Below are 22,613 nucleotides of genomic sequence, written 5' to 3'. Positions count from 1 at the left end.
AACCAGGATATAATAAAAATAGAAAAACAAATAGGCAAATAGTCAAAAGAAACACAAAGTGGCAAAGGAGAATTAGAATGAGGTAAATGAGTTAAGTGAATATGCATTAAGGATTGTAAAGGAGTGAAAAGTTTGAAAGGAAGAATTCACAATCCAAAATGTAATAGAAAGCATGTTAAGTAGGAAAAATTATCAGTATGCCATGATTAGAAAGTTAAAAGAAAGTGAAAAACCAGAAAAGAGATTTTAAAAGGTGAGTTTGGTTGGAATTGAAAAAGAGTGTCAGAAAATTAGAATTAGTGAGTTAGTGAAAATGGGTTAAGGTAAGTGGCATAAGGATAAGTTTTTTTAAGTAACAACCATTCACAATTAGAAGCGATAAGTAACTCAAAACCAAACAAGGAAAACAAGTGGATGATGATTCAGATAGATATAGAAATAACAAAAAATAGAATCAAACATCAAAATTGCAATTTAGAACCAGGAGATCAAAGAAAATAAGAATACGTGCCTAAGTATTCATGAATTGGTTTGGTGAAATATAAGGAAAGCACAGTTGAAAATGCCAAAACCAAGCTAAGACATGAAGGGAAATAATTTACAGAAATTTGGACAGCATTCCGGCTAAAATTGGACTGTCCCGGAAAATAAACAGCATAGAATAGTTCATATGAATCAAAAATAAAGCTGCAATTACATATAAAGAGTATGATCATGAAAAGTCAGAGTAAAGGGCAGCATGAAATAAGAAATTACGGCATATGAACTAACATCATAGCAGCAGCAGGATTGTGAAAACATAAAGCAATAAACACGAACGGTGCAATTAAACAGACCTAAATCCACTAACCACATCCTAGGCTACCTAACAACCTAAAATCCACTACAGCACGCATATCTAACTAGCCTAAAATATGAACATAAACAGAAAGATATGAACTAACTATGGATAGATAAAAGGGTGACGTTTTGCGGAACCTGGAAGGCCGTAGAATGAGATTGGGCAGAAAGGTGGCTGGCGGTGGTGGTGATGGCGGCACGGCTGTTCGGGGCAGGGGGAAAAAGCGGTAATGGGGCATAGGGGGGATAGGGGAAGGGGTGGTGGTGCTGGTGGATGGGGGGGCATGGCTGGGACGGGCGGCGGCGGTGGTTGGTGGTGCGCGGAGGAGCAGGGGCGGGGAGGGGGAAAAGAGGAAGAAAGAAGGAGAAAGAAGGGGAGGGAGGAAGGGGGGAAGGTGGTGGCGGCGTCTGGGGGTGGCGGTGGTGGTGGTTGGATTGGAGAAGAGAGAAGGGAGGGGAGGGGGTTCAGGAGGGGCGATAATAGGGTTTCGCGTGACCTGTGGGATTATAAATTTAAATCCACGCGGCCGCGTGGGACACGCAGTCGCGTGGCTGGTGCGAAATAGGGGGTGATGCGATCGCGTGGGTTGCGCGATCGCATGGAAGGGATAAAAGGGGGTAGGACGCGATCGCCTGGGGCATACGATCGCGTCGCTGGAATTTGTGCTAAACACATGAATCCAGCGTCATTCCAGCCCAACTCTCTGTCTCCTTTTGGGATTTGTGCAATCCATGCGACGCGATCGCGTCGCTCACGCGGTCGCGTGGGATTGAGTGTGTGCAAGTGACGCGATCGTGGCAGGCACGAGATCGCGTGGGTCATTTTGTGCTAGACGCACAATGGCCACACGATTCCAGCCCAACTTTCTGGACGTTGGATCCTTACGCCGATTTCCAGGACACGCGGCCGCGTGGATGACGCGGTCGTGTGGATAATGTTTTACGCCATTCGACGCGATCGCATGGATGATGCGGTTGCGCGAATCTCTTTTTTTTTGTTTTTTACATATGCATGAAAAGTGCAGAATGCAATGATTAATATGAGTGAGATGCAAAATTCCAGGTTCAATATAATAAAATAAAATAAAACTTGAAAACAAATAAAACTAAATAAAAATTAAAAAGAAACGATTATACCATGGTGGGTTGTCTCCCACCTAGCACTTTTAGTTAAAGTCCTTAAGTTGGACATTGGAGGAGATTCCTGTTATGGCGGCTTATGCTTAAATTCATCCAAAAATCTCCACCAATGCTTGGAATGCCAATAGCCTCCGGGGTCCCAAACTAGGCATGTAAAGCTTCTGAGCAGCTTCAAACAGAGTCTCAGGCTCCCAGGGTGATGAATGTCAAAATAGAATCCATGATCCCAAGCCTTGTTTTTAAATCCGCCTCTGTCTTGATCTATATTTTTCCATCCGGGCGGTTTAGAAAGTAGATTCTCACCATAGTGACCAAACGTTTTCTGAGATCTATTCAATTGAGCATGATACCAATCCGTGCACTTCGATTTGAAGCGTGGAACCTTATTGAACCTTGTACACCAGCTCTGAGTACGAGCCATTTCCCTCTTACTCTTAAAGCCGCAGAGGGCTCTAAGCTGGCCATCTGTTTCAAGTAAACCATATTCAAGTGAATAAGTAAAGTTAAAGGTTAAGGATTGTACCCACTTGAAGCTTGTATTAGGCGGTAATGGCCTTGGGGTAGGTGTTTCTGGTGGTTATGTAAGTTCTTCTTCCTTGTGCTCATCTGTGAATTCCTCCACTTCTTCGCAAGATTCTTCAAATGCATCTGTATCCTGGTCAAAGTCTTCTATGTCTTCCTCATCACTCGAGTCATAGATTGGAGGTTGAGAGAAATCTACCTCTGCATCATCTTCGTATTCATTTGGGGAAGATTCTTCGATCTCAGAGAATTCACTTGCGGATGCAAGTTCATTACTAAGAGAGCTTGACTTGTGATTATCATCATCAAGGGAATTTGTGTCCTGGGTTATTCCGTCTAGTTCTTCATAAACGACTTGCCTCGGGGATTATGCTCTATCCTTCTTAGCATCAACTGTAGTGTCCTCGACGGAGTTCTCTTCAGCTCTGGATTCCCATGGAGGTTCAGCATCTCCTAGATCTTCAACCAACTCTTCTTCTTGCATAATGACAGCTTCTTCCACTTGTTCAAGTATGAATTCATTCTCTGTCTTATCCACTGGAGTTTCTAGTGTCTCCTTCATGCTACGCTCTTCATTAGATTGTCCACATGGGGCTGTGGTTGGTCCTTGAATGTTCGCGCGTCTAGAAGATAATTGAATTACTGCTTGCTCTCTTTGTCGAATGGTTGTTTGAAGTTTATTTACTGTTGCCTTGAGGCGAACCTCTGATTGTCAAGGTGATGGATTTGGACATGAAACATAGGGAAGTGGTGGTGCTTGGGGGTGATTGGATTGGAACTGAGGTAGGAAAGGATCATACGGTGGCGAATGGTGAAGAGAAGCTTGTGAGTGTGGTGGTTCGAGGTTATGTTGAGAGGTTGGTCTATAGGCATGGGGTGGGGCTTGTTGGTAGTCACAAGGTTGTCCACCATATCTATCAGCTGGGTATGCATTGTAGAATGGTCGTTGTCCATGATATCTTGGAGGGTGTTGTTGCCTGAAGGGTTGATTAGATCCTCTTGGCTCCATCCATCCATGATTGGTTTGACCTTGATGCATATTCCTGCTGTAACTTCTATTTCCTTCAACAAAGTTAGACCCAAAATCAAAGCGAGAGGGGTGAGAATTCATAGTAGCAAATAAAATTAAAAAGGAAAAAAACAGAAATAAATAAACAAGCAAAAGAAAAATATTTACAATAACCAATAATAAGGCACACGTTAGCAGTTCCCCCGGCAACGGCGCCATTTTGACGTTAGAGATTTTTGCAGGTAAAGAATGTCATAAAAACAGTCGCGTTGTAGATATAGTTTCTAAACCAACAAAAATCCCTTTCGTGCAAACGTTTTGGTTGTCACAGGTAACAAACCCCTTAAAAATTGATAACCGAAGTATTCAAACCTCGGGTCGTCTTCTCAAGAAACTGCAGGGAAGTATGTTCTTATTATTGGTTATGGAGATTGTAAATTTGGGGTTTCAAGAATGAGGAACAAATATGACAAATAATTTAAATGGCAATTAAAAATAAATAAATACTGTAAAGCAAACTTTTGGCAAGGTATGAGAAATTAGAGGTCCTATCCTGGCTATCCTTATCAATGATGATAATAATTGAATCTTAATTTCACTTCGTTAGCCTTTACTAATATAAAGGAAGGTTAAGGGATTAATTGGTTTGATCTTCGGATCCTATTTATTTCCTAAGAAAAGATTGGGATTATTGAAGTTCAATTCAATTAACAAGATAACAATTATCAATCGTGTTTGAGTTTGACAACTCCTGAGTTACTGATTTCTTAACCAAAACCAAAAGGGGAAGTAAATCTACTGGAATAAAAATGTCTTCAGAGTAAAAGCAACAATAGCATAAATAAAAGAAATCAATATTAAACTGAAATACCTCAAATAACATTAATAGAAGAGTGATCTGTAACATGAAAGGATTAATAAAGTAACTTGCAAAAGTAAACAAAAGGAATATTGAACCTGACCAAAAGAGATAATCCTGAAAGCGAATAAAAATCCTAAATCTAAATCCTAATCCTAAAGAGAGAGGAGAGAACCTCTCTCCAAACTAAACCTAAATCATCGAAAATAACTAAATTGGCGAGCTCCCTTTGAATGGATGCATTCCCTCACTTCAATACCTCTGGTCTATGCCTTCTAGACTTGGATTTGGGCCAAAAAGGGCTTCAGAATTTGCTATGAGCATTTTTTGCAATTTCTGGTGTGTGGCCTCTGTCACGCGTCCGCGTGGGTCACGCAGTCGCGTCATTTGGAGCTTTTCTTGTCACGTGGTCGCGTCAGTCATGCGGCCGCGTCATATGTATTTTGCTTAAGGCGCGTGGTCGCGTCAGTCATGCGGCCGCGTCGCTGTTGATTCGCGCTTGGCTTGCGTCCACGTCGCCCATGCGATCGCGTGGATGCCAGTTTCTTCAGAAACTCCAATTTGCACTTTCCTTCCATTTTTGTATGTTTTCTTTCCATCCTTTACGTCATTCCTACCTTAGAGGATCTGAAACTACTCAACACACTAATCACGGCATCGAATGGAAATAAAGGTAATTAAAATAATTAATTTAAAAGCATAGGAAACATGTTTTTCACATACATCACATAATAAGGAAGGAAAAATAAAACCATGCAATTAATATGAATAAGTGGGTAAAGGGTTGAATAAATCACTCAAACTAAGCACAAAATATGTCATAAAATATGGGTTTATCAGGTGTTTTTCTTGTAGTGCAAAGAGCAAAATCAAGTGGGAGTGGCACTTGAAACCACACGCCAACTTCTCCCTGCAGCCTCCAACCTTCAACCAAGCCCACTCCAACTCTCATTCAAGCCACAATTGTTAACCAATCAAGGCCACAAGAAGCATCTAGAATAGTTTATTTTCATTTCATTGTAATTTTCTTTCAATTTCATTTAAGTTTGTAATTTAGGAGAGCCTATATAAAGGCCTTAGTTTCATAGAATTAGGGATCATCTATCATCATAAGGCTGGACACATTTGGAGGAGTGAGTCTTCGGACCCTCCTTCCCACCATTCTCTTCTCCTCTTCCACTTTCTTACTTGTAAATATTAGTTATGAATTACTAACTCTTTCCATTGGGAAAGAGAGCTCTATTGCTATTTGATGGATTGATTGTTTTTATTCTTTTTCTTCTATTCATCTCTCTTTGATTTACTAGAAAGAATTTCGTTCTTCATTCTAGCATTCAATTATCTTGGAAAAGAGATTGAATGTAATTTGGTTTTATGGGAACCTTAGAAGAGGAAATATAAAACCATGCTTGAAATTCTTTCTCACACTTGAATAGATTTAGGGTTTGGAAGGGATATGGTGACATAAAATCTCTCTATTATTTGGGTCTAGGAAAGTGTGTGGTATAATCAGGGACCATTCTTCATCTCTTCTCATAAGCAATTAGACCAAAAAATTGGCTATTGATCAAGATTTGAGAGATTGAGTCACCAAGGAATTGGGGCTCAATCAATCATGATTGCCAAGAGGTCAATGAGTTGCATGATTGAAGATGAGATGAAGTTGATTAATCTGGAGGATGCAATATCTCTTGATCCCAATGTTTGTTTTATCTTTCTTTCTTTTATTTACTTTATGGTTATTTACATTTTTTGCACTTTACATTTCCAGCATTTTACTTTCTTGTACTTTGCTTTTCTTGCCATTTACTTTCTTGAACTTTATTGCTTTCCTTTACTTTCATGTCATTTACATTTTCTTGTTTGATTATCACTCCAATTATGATAGTCTAACTAGGATAATAAATTAACTATTGTTTGCTTTAATCCGTTAATCTCTGTGGGATTCGACCCCACTCCTAGTGGGTTATTACTTGACGATATTTGGTGCGCTTGCCAAAGAACATATTCATTTTATATGGGGAGTGAATTCCGGTCATCAAGTTTTATGGCGCCGTTGCCAGGGATTGGCTTGAATTTGACAATGATTAAATTGATGGGAAGCTAGATTAAGTACTTTTAATTACTTTGTTAATTCATTTCATTTCAATTCTTTAGTTCACTTAATTTTATGAGTTTTTTTTTTTTTGAATTGATCATTTTAGCTATTCATTGTTCATATTTCCAGTTTTTACTGCTCTATTAACTGTTTGATTAATTGTACCAACCAAACTAACCACCATTCTTAACAAGAAATGATTCTTTCACTTGTCCTCTGTCTGCTGTTTGTTGAACATATGATAGGTTGAAGAGGAGAAACTTCATCCTCTTTTGATAGTGAACCTGAGAGGACCTTCCTGAGATTAAGAAGGGAAGCAAAAGGCAAAGGAATAGTTGGAGAGGAAGTAGTGGAGGAAGATCTGGGAGTTACTATGGAGGAAGAGGTGCATAACGATGTTGGAGAGAATGTTGTTAATCATGTTGGGCAAGAGAGGAGAGTTCTAGGCTCCTACATCAATCCAAATCCAGGAAACTGTGGCAGCAGCATTCTCAAGCCAACAATCCATGCTAACAACTGAGTTGAAACCCAACTCATCACACTTGTCCAGAATAATTGCTCATTTGGAGGGAATGCCCAAGAGGACCCCAACTAACATCTCACTACATTCTTGAGGATTTATGACACTGTAAAGTCAAATGGTGTACACCCTGACACCTACAAACTACTCTTGTTTCCATTTTCTCTCAGAGATAAGGCAGAAAAGTAGTTAGAAGCATTTCCCATGGAAAGCTTAACAACTTGGGATGAGGTTGTGAACAAGTTTCTAGCAAGATTCTACCCTCCACAGAGAGTCAATAGACTGAGAGCTGAGGTGCAAACCTTCAGACAGCAAGATGGTGAAACACTTTATGAGGCCTGGGAAAGGTTCAAAGACTTGACTAGGAAGTGCCCTCCAGATATGTTCAACGAATGGGTTCAACTACACATCTTCTATGAAGGGCTGTCATATGAAGCAAAGAAAGCTGTAGACCACTCTTCAGGGGGTTCATTCAACAAGAAGAAAACCATTAAAGAAGCCATAGATGTTATAGAGACTATAGCTGAAAATGAGTACTTCTATGCTTCAGAAAGAACTCAAAAGAAAGAAGTGCTGGAGCTCAATTCTATGGATGCCTTGTTGGCACAAAACAAGATGATTGCAACACAATTAGTAGCCCTAACAAAGAAGGTGGAGACAAGCCAAGTTTCAGCTGTCCAAGCTCAAGCACCACCACAAGAAGGAGATGCACCAGAAGCTGAATTCGAATGGGAGCAGGCAAATTATGTGAACAATCCCTCTATACCACCATATGATCTAAACTCCAAGACATATAACCCAGGTTGGAAGAACCACCCAAATTTTGGGTGGAAAAACCAACAAAGCCACAACCAAGATCACAACAAAGCATACCAATCTAACCAATACAACTACCACAACCCCAACCATCAATCAGGCAACAACAGACCCTATCACAACTCATAATACACACCCTACCACAACTCACAAAATACATCATATCACTCCAACCAGCAAACACACAACAACCACCATCAAGATACATCATCCTCAACCATACAACCATGTGAAACTAGCAGCAATTTTGCAAAATTGGAGGCTGTTATAGCACAATTGTCAGCACAATTGATATGAACCATCTCCACTATTCTGGAGAGACAAATACAGGCTGAAAAAAGATAGAGGTAAACCAAGAAGAGTTTAAATCTAACATAAGAAATCAAGGGGCAGCAATTTCAAAATTGGAAGCACAAGTAGGGAGCTTATCTAAACAAATACCAATGCCCACACATACATTTCCTAGTGATACCATGGCCAATCCGAGAGGAGAATGCAAGGCCATCACACTAAGAAGTGGAAACGTTGTAGAAAAAGCATCCCCAAGTCAAAGCAACCAAGAAGAAGAAGCTGCAAAGGAACTTGAAACCAAGAAACAAGAAGAGACCCCTGCACCATCCTCACCAAAGCAAGTCCTAAAGCCTTATGTGCTAAAGGCACCTTATCCACAAAGGCTGAGGAGGGATGGGAAAGACAGCCAGTTCTCTAGATTTTTAGAAATCTTCAAGAAGCTTCAGATCAACATACCCTTTACTGAGGCATTAGAGCAAATGCCACTCTATGCCAAATTTTTAAAGGAGCTCAAGACAAGAAAAGGAACTGGGGTGAAAAGGAAAGCATAGTGCTAACTGAGGAGTGCAATGCCATCATACAAAAGAAGCTTCCTCAAATGATGAAAGATCCTGGGAGTTTCCAAATTCCATGCATTATAGGTGATATCAATATTGAAAAGCATTGTGCGATCTGGGGGCTAGCATCAACCTCATGTCCTTGGCTATGATGAAAAGGATGAGGATTGAGGAAGCCAAACCAACAAGCATGGCACTCCAATTGGCTGACAGAACATTCAAGTTTCCACATGGGGTAGTGGAAAATTTGTTGGTGAAAGTAGGAGAGTTTATTTTTTCAGCTGATTTTGTGGTGTTGGATATGGAGGAAAAGGCCAACACATCAATCATCCTAGGAAGGCCAATCCTAGCTACTGCTGCAACCATTATTGATGTTCAAAAAGGGGAGCTAGTCTTAAGGTTGCATGAAGAGAAGATGGTCTTCAATGTCTTCAAAGCAATGAGTTACCCCAAGGAATCCATAGGAGAATGCATGATGGTAGACACCATAGAAAAGATAGTTCAAGGAGTGTTGGAAGAAGAACAATATTAAGAAACTATGGAGCTGGAACAACAAGCATCAGGTGGAGAATTACCACAAGGAATCATGGAGGATTCGCTCATGTTGAATCACACAAGCAACAAGGAAGTGGAAGCACCAAAACTAGAGCTGAAGACCCTACCTCCAAGTTTGAAGTATGATTACTTGGGTGACAACAACACTTACCCAGTAATCATTAATTCAAGCTTGAGTGAGGGACAAGAAGAAGAGCTTATCTATGTGCTGAAACAACACAAGGATGCTATATGATGGATACTTGCAGACTTAAAGGGAATTAGTCCTTCATTGTGCATGCACAAAATCCTGCTTGAGGAAAATGCCAAGCCCTCAAGACAGCAACAAAGAAGGCTAAACCCAACAATGAATGAAGTAGTCCAAAAAGAGGTGTTGAAATTGTGGCAAGCTGGGGTGATCTACCCAATCTCAGACAGCCCTTGGGTAAGCCCAGTGCAAGTAGTCCCTAAGAAAGGAGGGGTCACTGTTGTACCAAATGAGAAGAATGAGCTGATACCAACAAGAATAGTGACCGGATGGCGCATGTGCATTGATTATAGGAAGCCTAATGAAGCTATCAGGAAGGATTACTTCTCCCTACCTTTCATGGACCAGATGCTAGAAAGACTTGCGGGACATGAATATTATTGCTTCTTGGACGGTTATTCTGCACTCAAATATTTGCTTACCAAACAAGAGTCCAAGCCCAGGTTGATAAGGTGGATCCTGCTACTCCAAGAGTTTGATATTGAAATTAAAGATAGGAGTGGAGCAGAGAATAAGGTGGCTAACCACCTATCAAGGATCCCACAAAAAGAAGATGAAGCACACCAACTTGCAGTGAATGAGAGTTTTCCTGATGAGCAATTGATGATGATCTAAGAAGCTCCTTGGTTTGCAAACATAGCCAATTTCAAGGCTATTGGAGAGCTACCAACTAACATCAACAAACACATGAAGAGAAAGCTACTCAAAGATGCTAAACACTATATCTAGGATGAGCCTTATTTGTTCAAAAGAGGTGCTGATGGGATCTTGAGAAGGTGTATTTCCCATGAGGAAGGGCAAGAAGTCCTATGGCAATATCATGGATCTACATATGGAGGCCATTTTAGTGGGGAAAGAACTGTAGCCAAGGTGCTATAGTGTGAATTCTATTGGCCAACAATATTCAAGGATGCCAAGGACTTGGTAACAAGATGCAATGAATGCCAAAGAGCTGGAAATCTACCCAAGAAAAATGAGATGCCACAGAGGTTTATCATGGAATTGGAATTGTTTTATGTGTGGGGAATTGATTTCATGGGACCATTCCCATCCTCATATTCAAACAACTATATACTAGTGGCAGTAGATTATGTATCAAAATGGGTAGAGACAATAGCTACATCAACTAATGACAACAAAGTAGTGATTAACCTTTTGAGGAAGAATATATTCAGGGTTCCAAGAGCACTCATAAGTGATGGAGGGACTCACTTTTACAATAAACAACTTGAGTCAATCCTCCTTAAATATGGTGTAAAGCACAAAGTAGCAACCCCATATCATCCACATACCAATGGGCAAGTTGAAATATCAAACAGAGAGCTCAAGAAGATCCTTGAAAAAACTGTTAGAAGCTCAAGAAAGGATTGGTCTAAGAAGCTAGATGATGCATTATGGGCCTATAGGATAGCTTTCAAAACACCTATTGAGATGTCTCCATACCAATTGGTGTTTGGAAAGGCTTGTCACTTACTAGTTGAGCTTGAACATAGAGCATTTTGGGCTCTAAAGATGTTAAATTTTGATGATCAAGCTACTGGGAAAAGAAGGCTAATGCAACTCAATGAGTTGGAAGAATTCAGAAATTAAGCTTATGAGAATGCCAAAATTTACAAAGAAAACATAAAAAAATGGCATGATCAAAAGATAGCAAGGAAAGAGTTCACAGAAGGTCAGAAAGTGCTGCTTTACAATTCAAGGCTCAAGTTTTTCTCAAGAAAGCTTAAGTTTTGATGGTCAGGACCCTTCACCATCCTCAAGGTGTCTCCCTATGGACATGTAGAGCTCATGGAGGACAAGACACAGAGAACTTTCACTATAAATGGCCATAGACTCAAGCATTACTTGGGAGACTCATTGGATGAGCAGAGAGTGAGCTACAATCTCAACTAAAGAAGGAGGAACGTCAAGCTAGTGACAATAAAGAAGCGCTAGTTGGGAGGCACCCCAACACTCTGTATCCTTTTTAATTTCTTGCTTTCTAAAAGTAGTTTATGACTGTTAAGTTAGGTAGTTTTAATTTCAATCTCTCAGTTGATAGTTCTTTAGTTTATTCTTTTTTGTTTACTGGGAGTGTAAGGTTGCATAATCACTTAATTGAAGTTGGTTGGTTGGGCTGAGAACTAGCTAAAAAGCTAAGTTTGGTGTGGCCACTAACCCACTTAATTTAGGCTTACAACCATTTGAATGAATTAATTTTGAGAGTAAGCCCAGAGATTAAATTTGGTGTGGCCACCACCATATGAAGTTCACACAGTAAGCCCAACATGATCCAAGTTTGAAAGCATTCAATAAATTGGTGGGTGCATAAAAGGTGGTTTTTATGTGTACGAAGGGATTAGAAGAGAAGGAATATGAAAGAAGTAAATTTATTCCACCCTTATGAATATATTAAAACCCAATGATGAAACCAATTTATTAGATGCAATGAGATTAAGTTTGGTGTCCCAAGGGACACTCATCAATTGCAAATTAATTGACTCATAATATAGGGAATGTGAAGGATTCTTTTTGTAATTACTAATGGGGTTTTCGGTATTCAATTTCAGAAGAGGTGGGACCCCCATGATTGATAGCTCATCAAGCAAGGAGTCAAAGTGTACTTGCACTTTGGAATTCAACATTTGAAGAAAGCAAAAAGGCAAGGATTGGCGCCTCACCCTACGCTGGGCACCACTCCCAAGTGGGAAAACATTTAATTGCTTTTACTTTCCACGTTTTCCACCCTCCAGACTACTCTTTCTCTTATAAAAGCCACTCACCCCTCCACTTCCCTCCACACCCAAACCTCTGCACTTCGTCTTCTTTTTGTTCTCTTACTTCTCCTTTTCTTCTACTTGATTAGGGACAATCAAGTCCTAAGTTTGGTGTTGTAGAGCAAACCCTTGCTTTGCTCTCCATTCTTTATCTCTTCTCCAACTCTTCTTCAACCTTTCAAACCTCTTTTTTCACCCCAATGGCATCACCAAGAGCCTCATCATCAAAGAAGAGAAAGACCAAGGAACCAACCTTTGGATCCTTAAGCTTCAATGAATACAAGTTTCTCTCATCATTCAACCAAAACCAATTTTATGGTTGGGTGAGTGAGAGGCAAAAAATCATTCCGGAGGTGGGCTTCCAACGTAGGAGAAATGAGCATCCTGAGATCAATAGGAAGATCAACGACAAAGGTTGGACACTCTTGTGCAACCCACCAAGGAAGGTGGTGGAGAGCTTGGTTAGGGAATTTTATGCCAATGCAGTGCCACAACCTAGGCAACCTTATGGCTATCTGAGTTATGTCAGAGGGAAAGCTATTGACTATAGCCCCTCCAACATAGATAGGATGCTGATGGTGAAGCAAACAAGCTCCACCTGGAGCTATGAAGAGATGATAAAACAACAAGACCTTGGTTTTGAAGAGATTCTGAGTGAGATTTGTGTGCTGAATGTGCACTGGATCAATGACAAAGATGGGAGACCCAACCAACTGAGGAGAAGAGATTTAAGCCCCCAAGCTAGAGGGTGACTGGACTTTGTAAGAAGGTCTCTCAACCTAACATCCAACACCTCTGAGGTTACATTGGAGAGAGCTGTGCTCATATACAGCATAATGAAGGGAGAAAATGTCAATGTTGGAGAGATGATCGCCAACAATATTAATAGGGTGCTAAAAAGTACCAAGGACAGCACAAGGTTGGCCTTCCCAAGTATCATCCAAAGGCTGTGTGATGAAGCTGGGGTCGAGAAGATTATTGATGAAGTGCTGGTGGACCAAGAGAAGCCTATAACTGCCAAGAAGATGGCCAAAGTGGTGGCTGTCAACCCACTTCAGAGGGCAAGAGAGCACAGAGCTCATGTTCATGAGCCACAAGGTCCACCACACCAAGAAGAAGAAGCTAAAGATCAACCACAATACCTACCACTTCCACCACCACCAGATCAACAATTTCCTGAAGGTTTCAATTGGGAGCAAATGCAAGGAGACATTCGAGGGGAGATATACACCACTTGAGAGAGGATGTCAACCAACTCAAGGAGCAACAACAACAATGGGGCCAAGTTCGAGAGAGCATACAACAACTCCAAGAAGGCATGGAGTACATGAAGGAGCAACAAGGCCAATTTAACTGGGAAGAGATGCAAGGCAGCCTCAACAAAATTGTGGAACAAGGCAAATGACAGCAGAGGAACCTTGCTGAGTTTAGGCATCTTTATGATGCTAGAACTACTTCAAGGAGGTAGTATGACATCAACACACAAGCAAAGCTAAACCATTTGTGCAATACTGTGGCCGCCTTAAACCCCGGATACCCTACATTCATGCAGGGAATGGAGGAGTTAGGTGCTAGGCAAGAGGAAATATTAGCCAAGCACAAAGAAGACGAGAGGGCCTACATGAGAAGGCTGGAATTTTGGAAGCCTAAGGATACCAAGGCACAAGAAGGATCCTCAAAGAAAAATGGTGATGATTCCTCCTCCAAGAAGAAAGACAAGGGAAAAAGGCCAATGAATTAAAGCTACTCCAAGAATTAAAGGTTGTTGAGTCCCATGGTTGATAATCTCATGTTTTCTTATTTTGAATTTCTGTTTAGTAGTTTGATAATAGTTTCAGTGTTAGGATTGTTGCCTTAATTTCCTTATGCTTGATCTGTTTATGAGTCCTTTTGTGCTTTGACCTTAATTTTAAAGAAAGAAAATGCAATGTTGTTTAAGTCTCATGATCATCAAATAAAAGAATAGTTGTTTCCATAAGAGTCTATGGTGAGTTGTACAAAAACAAGAGTAAAAGAGACTAAGACCAAGTGAGACCATTCAAAACTAAGAGAGAAAGACTTAAGTATAAGACCATGAATGAATCTGGAAGAAAATAAGCCATGACGAGCAACTAGACTTAAGGGAAATGACAGGTAGAGGCCAAGGATGTCCCTTGAATATCGATAGAACCAAGAAGTAGCAAGCAAAAAGACCCAAGGCTCTGAGCATCAAATACTAGGATGGAAGGAAACACTAAATACCTCAAAAGAGTTAGAAATCCTAGTAGATGCTTGTCGTGAAGATGTGTCAAGAAGAGAGACCCGGGCAAGTAAATTCTTAGAGGTATTTCAACACCCAGTACCCTAAAACCAACTGGTTTGGGAGTGCTAATTGAAAGCCTAACTAAAGGGTCGTCTTGAGACAAAAAATTTAGAGTCGTGGTCAATTGAAAGGAAAAGTGAGAAAGAAAAGAACAATCAAAGAAAAAGAAACAATTCCTGCTACTTCAAGGTGACAAACAATGGAAAGGGGCCCTAAGGCAAATACTTGGAAGAATCCTCAAGAGCCTAGGAGTCCATTATGACATTAACTCAATAAGATTCATGCATGAGTTAACACTTAGTCCTATCTTTGGTAATTAATGTAACTCTCTAAGTTCAAGTTTCAATCTAATTAAAGACGACTCTCATTGATTTGCTTGGGACAAGCAAAGCTTAAGTTTGGTATTGTGATGACTTGCATCATTTGTCCTTTTTTCTTAGCTAAAAAGGACCACAAAAGAGCATAATCTTATTTGATCATTGCAATTCATGACCTAATTGATGAATATTATGGCACATTGCTTTGAAATGGGTTTGTGCTGAATTTCAGGTGAAAAGAGCAACAAAAAGGGAAGAAAACAACAAAATAAAGCTGGACGTGTGAAACTGGCTTGCCACTTGGAACAAACACCATGAAAGCATGAGGGCGTGGCACGCCAGGAGATGGGCGTCACACGCCAGTAATGATTTCCAGAAAGGAATGTTTGAGTTTAACAAGGGCATGGCACGCCACCTGCTGGGCGTGGCACGCCAGTATCATTTTCCAGAGAGCAATATTAAAGGCCACAAAAGGGGCGTGGCACGCCAAGCTGGGTGTGGCACACCAAGTCCATCACACACCATGGGCGTGCCACTTGAACCACTGGGCGTGGCACGCCAGTTCATCAATCCAGAAGGGGACAACCACTTGGGCGTGCCACTTGGTATCGAAGGCGTGGCACGCCAACTCGAGCCCATCACTTGGGCGTGCCAGTTGAAGACCTAGGCGTAGCACACCAAGATTAAAGGAGCCACGTTAAGGTGGGCGTGCCACTTGAGCATCATGGCATGGCACGCCAGTTCAAGTTTCCAGAGAAGAGGTGAAGACCCAAACACTTAGGCGTGCCATTTGGTGTCGAAGGCGTGGCACGCCAGCGATCATACTCACTTGGGCGTGCCACTTTGGTCCCAGGCGTGGCACGCCAATGCTAAAGAAGATCAAACACCAAGATTGGGTGTGCCACTTGAGGTCGAAGGCGTGGCTCGCCAACTAGAGCAACCAAAGAGAAGAAGTCTGGGCGTGCCACTTGAATGCTGGGCGTGGCACGCTAGCTACTGGAGCAAAGAAGCATGCACTATGGGCGTGGCACGCCATACACTGGGCGTGGCACACCAGTTATGTTTTCCAGAGACGTGAAGAAGGGTCTTTATGGGCGTGGCACGCTAACTGCTGGGCGTGGCACACCAGTAGTAAAATCTAGAGAGGAAGATGAAGCAACCATAATAGGCATGGCACGCCAGACCCTGGGTGTGCCACGCTGGTTCAATTGTCCAGGGAAGAAGAACAAGAAGGAACAGCCTGGGCGTGCCACTTGAGTTCTAGGCGTGGCACGACAACCAAGGAACCAAGCACACATAAGGGGCGTGGCACGCCAGACCCTGGGCGTGCCACGTTAGTTCTACTTTCCAAAGAGAAGAAGAAGAAGAAAAAGGCCTGGGCGTGCCACTTGGGCTCAAAGGCGTGGCACGTCAGGCTAACCAAGCTTTAAAAAGGCCTGGGCGTGCCACTTGGGTTCGAAGGCGTGACACACCAGGCTAACCAAGGATGAAAAAGACCCTGGGCGTGCCACTTGGGTTCGAAGGCATGGCACGCCAGGGAGCTGGATGAATGGAGTGTGTCACTTGAAGGACTGGGCGTGGCGTGCCTAGCCAAACTTAGTGGCTAGGCGTGGTATGCCACTCAAATGCCACTCACACGACAAGTCTGAAAGTCACGCTTTTGGAGTTTCTCTTTCCCTCCAGCTGTAATTTTCTTTTCTCTTTTGTATTTTTCTTGATTCTAGTGCTAGGAGTAGTATAAATAAACCTTGGAAGTACTGAGAAGGGCTTGTTGAGTAGTAGTTTTGTTAAAGGGTAGTTAGATTTACTTTTCACATCATCTTCTTCCATCTCTTGTACTTCTCTCTTAAGCTATGAGTAGCTAAATTCCCCTCTCATTGAGAGAGGGAGCTCTGTTGTACTTGATGGATTAATGATAGTGAATTTCTTCTTCTCTTGATCTTCTCTTTGATTTGCTAGAAGGAATTTCATTTTAATGTTAGTGTTCAATCATCTTGGGAAAGAGGTTGAATGCAAAATGGGTTTTATGGGAACCTTGGAAAAGGAAACATAAAACCATGCTAGAAATCCCTTCTCACACTTGAGTAGAATCTGGATTTTGGTGATTGGATATGGTGACATATAATCCATCCACTACTTGGATCTATGAGGATGTGTGGTATAATCAGGGACCAAGCATATCTCTCTTCATGAGAAATTAGACCAAGAAATCGGCTATTGATCAAGATCTGAGAGATTGAATCACCAAGGGATTGGGTTCAATCAATCATGATTGCCAAGAGGTCAATGAGTTGCATAATTGAAGATGAGATGAGCTGGATTTAATCCAAAGAGAACAACATCTCCTGATCTCAATGAATTTCCCCTATTCTCATCTTCCATATTCTTTATAGATTTCTTTACATTATGTTATTCCCCATCCCCATTTACAATTAAGTCATTTTTGTTTCTGCACTTTACATTCTTGCCATTTACTTTTCTGCACTCAGCTGCTTCTTTTTACTTTTGAGTTATTTACATTTCTGCTCGTTTACAATTCTGCAATCACAATCTATATTGCTCAGCTTGACTAATTCACCCATTGATTAAAATTTCTCAAATCTACCAATCTTTGTGGATACGATCCCACTCCTAGTGGGTTGTTACTTGATGATATTTTTGGTGTGCTTGCCAAAAGAGGGGAGTCATTATTTTTTATATGGGGAGTGAATTATGTCCATCAGATTACGATAATCTCTTATGAAAAAGTAAATTAAACCCTACAAGAATGGTCACCGGTTGGAGAATGTGTATTGACTACCGTAGACTCAACATAGCCACAAGAAAATACCACTTTCCTCTCCCATTCATTAATCAAATGTTGGAAAGGCTTGCTGGCCATGCATTCTATTTCTTTCTTGATCGGTACTCGGGGTATAACTAAATTGTGGTTGACCCCCTTGATTAAGAAAAGACCATATTCACATGCCTCTATAGAGTTTTTGCCTATCGGAGAATGTCCTTCGGATTGTGCAACGAACCAGCCATTTTTCAAAGGTGCATGCTTTCCATTTTTTTGATATAGTAAAAAATATTATAGAAATGTTCATGGATGATTTTTCTATTTTTGGTGTCACATTTAATACTTATTTACACCATTTTCATTAGTTTTGAAAAGATGTCAAGAAACAAGCCTAGTTTTTAACTGGAAAAAAGTGCCATTTTTTAGTCACAGAAGGAATTGTTCTTGGACACCGAATCTCAATTAAGGGCATAGAGGTTGATAAAGCTATGGTGGAGGTGGTTGAAATATTACCACCACCAGTGAATGTAAAAGCAATTCGAGGTTTCTTGGGTCATGCAGGCTTTTATAGGATATTTATAAAAGATTTTTCAATTGCAAAACCATTAAGTAGTTTATTAATTAAAGAAGCTCCATTTGTTTTCAATAGAGAATGCTTATATGCCTTTAAAACTTGGAAAGCCATGCTTGTGTGTGCACTGATGAACGGATATTTTATATGCTTTTTGACATCATTTTCATATAGTTTTTAGTAGTTTTTATTTAGTTTTTATTAAGTTTTTATAGCTTTTAGTGTTAAATTCACATTTTTGGATTCTACTACGAGTTTTTGTGTTTTTGTAAAATTTCAGGTATTTTCTGGCTGAAATTGAGGAGCTGGAGCAGAAGTCTGATTTAGAGACAGAAAAAGCACTGTAGATGCTGTCTGGATCTAACCTGCCTGCATTCGGAAGAGATTTTCTAGGGTTACAGAAGTCCAAAAGGAGTGCACTCAATGGCTATGGAAATTTGACTTCCAGAGCTTTCCAGTAATATATAATAGTCCATACTTTGCTTCGGATTAGAAGGCCCAAAACTGGTGTCCAACGCCAGCTTCCTGCCCCCTTCTAGGCATCCAGTGCCCAAAAGAGCAGAGACCAATGTACAAACGCTCAAAGAGGACCCCCTAGCTGGAGTTCCACGCCTAGAGACCTCATAGCACGTGGATCTCATCAAAGCTCGCCCAAACACTCACCATTTGGGCCCCAAAAGTAAATTTTGCACTAAATAGATTATTTTACCATTACTAGTCATCTGTTTAGTATTTAAAATGTATTCTACATAACATCAAAGAATTTCTTCGATACTTTTCACCATCATACACGTTTATCATTGTGTTTTTACATCAGTATGAGTCTCTAAACCTCATAGGTTGAGGGGAGGAGCCCTGCTGAGTCCTATGAATTAATAAAAGTACTACCATTTCTCTTCGATCCGTGTTTGATTAATTCTAAGATATATATTCGTAGTTCATCGTGGTGAATAGGATGATCTAAACAATTAGCTCTGTTCATCACATTAAGATGAATGTTCCTGACAACCACCCGCGTCTACCTGGGTCAGAATGCGTCTTTCACCGGACAAGGACGACCAACAGCTTGAATATACATCTCTCAGACGGCTAATCCACGACTTCATTGGGGACTTCTCGAGACATTAGTTCAGCCAATTTCCAAGGAGATTAGGGTCTCTGTGGTAGAGGCTAAAACCCAAAGATACAGCATTCTTTGATCCGGAAGATCTGACCTTGTCTGTGGCATTTTGAGTAGGATCATGAAGGAGAATAGACTGTACATGCTTCACCCTCAAGTAGAGATGGATCCACACAAAACCTGGGGTTCAGATCCGGAGGAGTATTGGCAGCTGCTCAAACCAGTGTCAATCACATACAGCCTGCCATTGAAGAAATTACTCACAAACAAGGAGAGCGGTAGTACCAGAGTTAATTCAGAAAGACAAAGCAACTCCAACTCTCAACTCTATTCCTATTCCTATCCTTTTAACTTTATTAGAATTCGGTATTTCTTTCACAATCAACAACCTTCTGATTCCGCCTGATTAAGACTTGCAAGATAACCATAGCTTGCTTCAAACCACAATCTCCGTGGGATCGACCCTGACTCGCTCAGGTATTACTTGGACGACCCAGTGCACTTACTGGTACAACAGTACGAAGGTGTGGGGTTTCGTGTTACCAAGTTTTTGGCGCCATTGCCGGGGATTGTTGAGTTTGGACAAACTAAAGGATTGTCTTGCTCCCTAGATCAGGTAATTTTTAATTTTACTAGCTTTTCTATTTTTATTTTCTTCTTCCTATTTTTCGAAAAAATGAAAAATCTTTTTCAAAAATATTTTTCAAAAATATTTTTCTTTTCTTTATTCAACTTTTGTTCTTGGTATTGAGTCTTTGAGTCTTTTATTTTCTTCTTCAAAATTTTCGAAAATCATTAAAAATTTTTCAAAAATATTTTTCTTTTCTTTGTTCAATTTATGTTATTGTTGAGTCTTTGATTTTTGCAAGAGTATAACTTTGATTTGAGTCTTTTATTTTTATTTTTTTCTTTCTTCTTCAATTTTTAAAAATCATTAAAAATTTTTCAAAAAATATTTTTTTTTCTTTGTTTAATATTTGTTCTTTGTTTGAGTCTTATGTTCTTGTTCTTGTTGAATTTTTTGTGTTCTTGAAGTCTTTTTTTTCTAGAATTTTTTTGGGTTAAATCTTGTGTCAAGTCTTTAAGTTTGGTGTTTTCTTTTGTTTTTCTTTGCAATTTTCAAAAATATATGTTTTAGTTTTCTAAAAATTTTAAGTTTGGTGTTCTTTTTATGTTCTTGAGTTCTTTGAGTCTTTAAATTTTGTTCTAAGTGTTCTTAGTTAGTATTCAAAGTGTTCTTGAGTCTTCTTTATGTTTTCATCTTAAAATTTTTAAGTTTGGTATTCCTTTGTGTTTTCCTCCAAAAATTTTCGAAAATCAAGAGTGCTAGATCTAAAAATTTTAAGTCTTGTGTCCTTTGTGTATTTTTCTCTTTCATCATAAATTTCAAAAATAAAAAAATATCTTTTCTAACATAATTCTAACCATAATTTTCGAAAATAACAAGAAAAATTCAGATTTCAATTTTTAAAGTTTTGTCCTATCATATCTTAGTTGTCAAGTTTTCAAAATTCAAAATTTTTCAAAAATAAAAATAAAATCTTTTTAAAAAGTCTTATCTTTTTCAAAACTTATCATATCTTTTTCAAAATTTAAAAATCTTATCTTATCTTTTTCAAATTTTAAATTTTAAAATCATATATTTTTCAAAATCAAATTTCAAAATCTTATCTTTTTAAAATTCTTTCAAATCATTTTAATATCTTATCTTATCTTATTTTTGAAATTCAAATCTTTTCTTATCTTATCTTTTATTTTTATTTTAATATTTTCTTAATTAATATCTCATCTTCTCTCTCTTATTTTTCAAAATCTCCTAACTAACTCTTCCCTCCTTAATTTTCAAAAATAATATCTTCTTCTGTCTCTCTTCTTTTTCAAAACCACCTAACTAACTCTCATCTTTCTTAATTTTTGAAAACTTCTTCATCATCTTCTCTCTCTTCTATTTTCGAAATTTAACATTTAAATTTTAAGTTCTTTTTAAATTAATAACCTAATTTTCGAAATTTAATTAAATAAATAAATAAAAATAAAAATATTTTAATTCTTATTTACTCTTTCTATTTATAATGCTCTTCTTCTCACATCTATATTATTCAATTCTACCCACCTCTCTATTCTTCCTTCTCAACTTTCATCCTCTCTTATTTACTCTTATCTACTATTTCCAAGGTATTTTTCTTTTACTTCTTTTTATTTCTTTTCTGTCTTCTTTTTCCTTATTTACTTTTGACTTTAAAGAGGAGCTTCTTACCTATTAGCATAGAGAGTCTTCTTCTTTTCTTCTTTTTTCCTTGTTTATGACCAGGAACAGGAATAAGGAACTCCTCTTGACCCCGGATCATGAGCCTGAGAAGACTTTGAGGAGGCATTTACAGTAAGCTAAAGCACAGCACTCCGGAAGAGACCTTTCAGAAAGTTTTGAACAAGCACTGGAGGACATGGCCGAACCACAAGAGGATCCTGGAAAGGTCAGTGGTGACATCACCATGCCTACCTTTGACTTTTACGGCAGAAGCATTATTGTACCTGGTATTGGAGCTAACAATTTTGAGCTTAAGCCTCAGGTAGTTTCTTTTCTGTAGCAGAACTGCAAATTCCATGGACTTCCAATGGAAGATCCACATTAGTTCTTAGTAGAGTTCTTACAGATCTGTGATACTATAAAGACTAATGGAGTTAATCCTGAAGTCTACAAGCTTATGCTCTTTCCCTTTGCTCTAAGAGACAGAGCTAAGTTCTAGTTGGATGCCCAACCAAGAGAGAGTCTCGACTCTTGGGAAAAGCTAGTTAATGATTTTCTTGCTAAGTCCTTTCCTCCCCAAAGGATGAGCAAGATTAGAGTGGAAGTTTAAACCTTTAGACAGAGAGAAGGTGAATCCCTCTATAAAGCTTGGGAAAGATACAAGCAACAGATCAAGAGATGTCCTCCTGACATGCTCTCAGAGTGGTCCACCATAGGCGTGTTCTATGATGGTTTGTCTGAGATGTCCAAAATCTCATTGGATAGCTCTGCAGGTGGATCTCTCCATTTGTAGAAAAGGCCTGCAGAAGCTAGAGAACTCATTGAGATGGTCGTAAATAGCCAGTTCATGTACAATTCTAAAAGAAACCCTGTAAACCATGGAATCTCTCATAGGAAAGGAGTTCATGAAGTTGAGACTCTGAATGCCATCTTGGCTCAGAATAAGATCCTGACCCAATAGGTCAACATGATCTCTCAACATCTGACTGGGATGCAAACTGCTGCTGGCAGTAATCAGGGAGCTTCTCCTGAAGAAGAAGCTTATAATCCTGATCAACCTACC

At 39.6% G+C, this 22,613-nt stretch overlaps 1 non-coding gene across 1 annotated transcript; it reads right to left on the bottom strand.

Moving 5' to 3' along the window:
- Positions 1-22,139: 22,139 nt before the first annotated feature.
- Positions 22,140-22,246, bottom strand: LOC148577356 (small nucleolar RNA R71). The gene has a single exon (XR_015903759.1). It is a non-coding gene; the product is annotated as a small nucleolar RNA R71 (small nucleolar RNA).
- Between the last annotated feature and the right edge of the window lie 367 nt (positions 22,247-22,613).

This window comes from Arachis ipaensis, chromosome B1, assembly GCF_059453495.1.
Source record: "Arachis ipaensis isolate K30076 ecotype BB chromosome B1, ASM5945349v1, whole genome shotgun sequence".
NCBI classification, from domain to species: domain Eukaryota; kingdom Viridiplantae; phylum Streptophyta; class Magnoliopsida; order Fabales; family Fabaceae; genus Arachis; species Arachis ipaensis.
The sequence above is the reverse complement of the archived record's forward strand: the minus strand, read 5'-3'. Positions and strand labels throughout refer to the sequence as shown.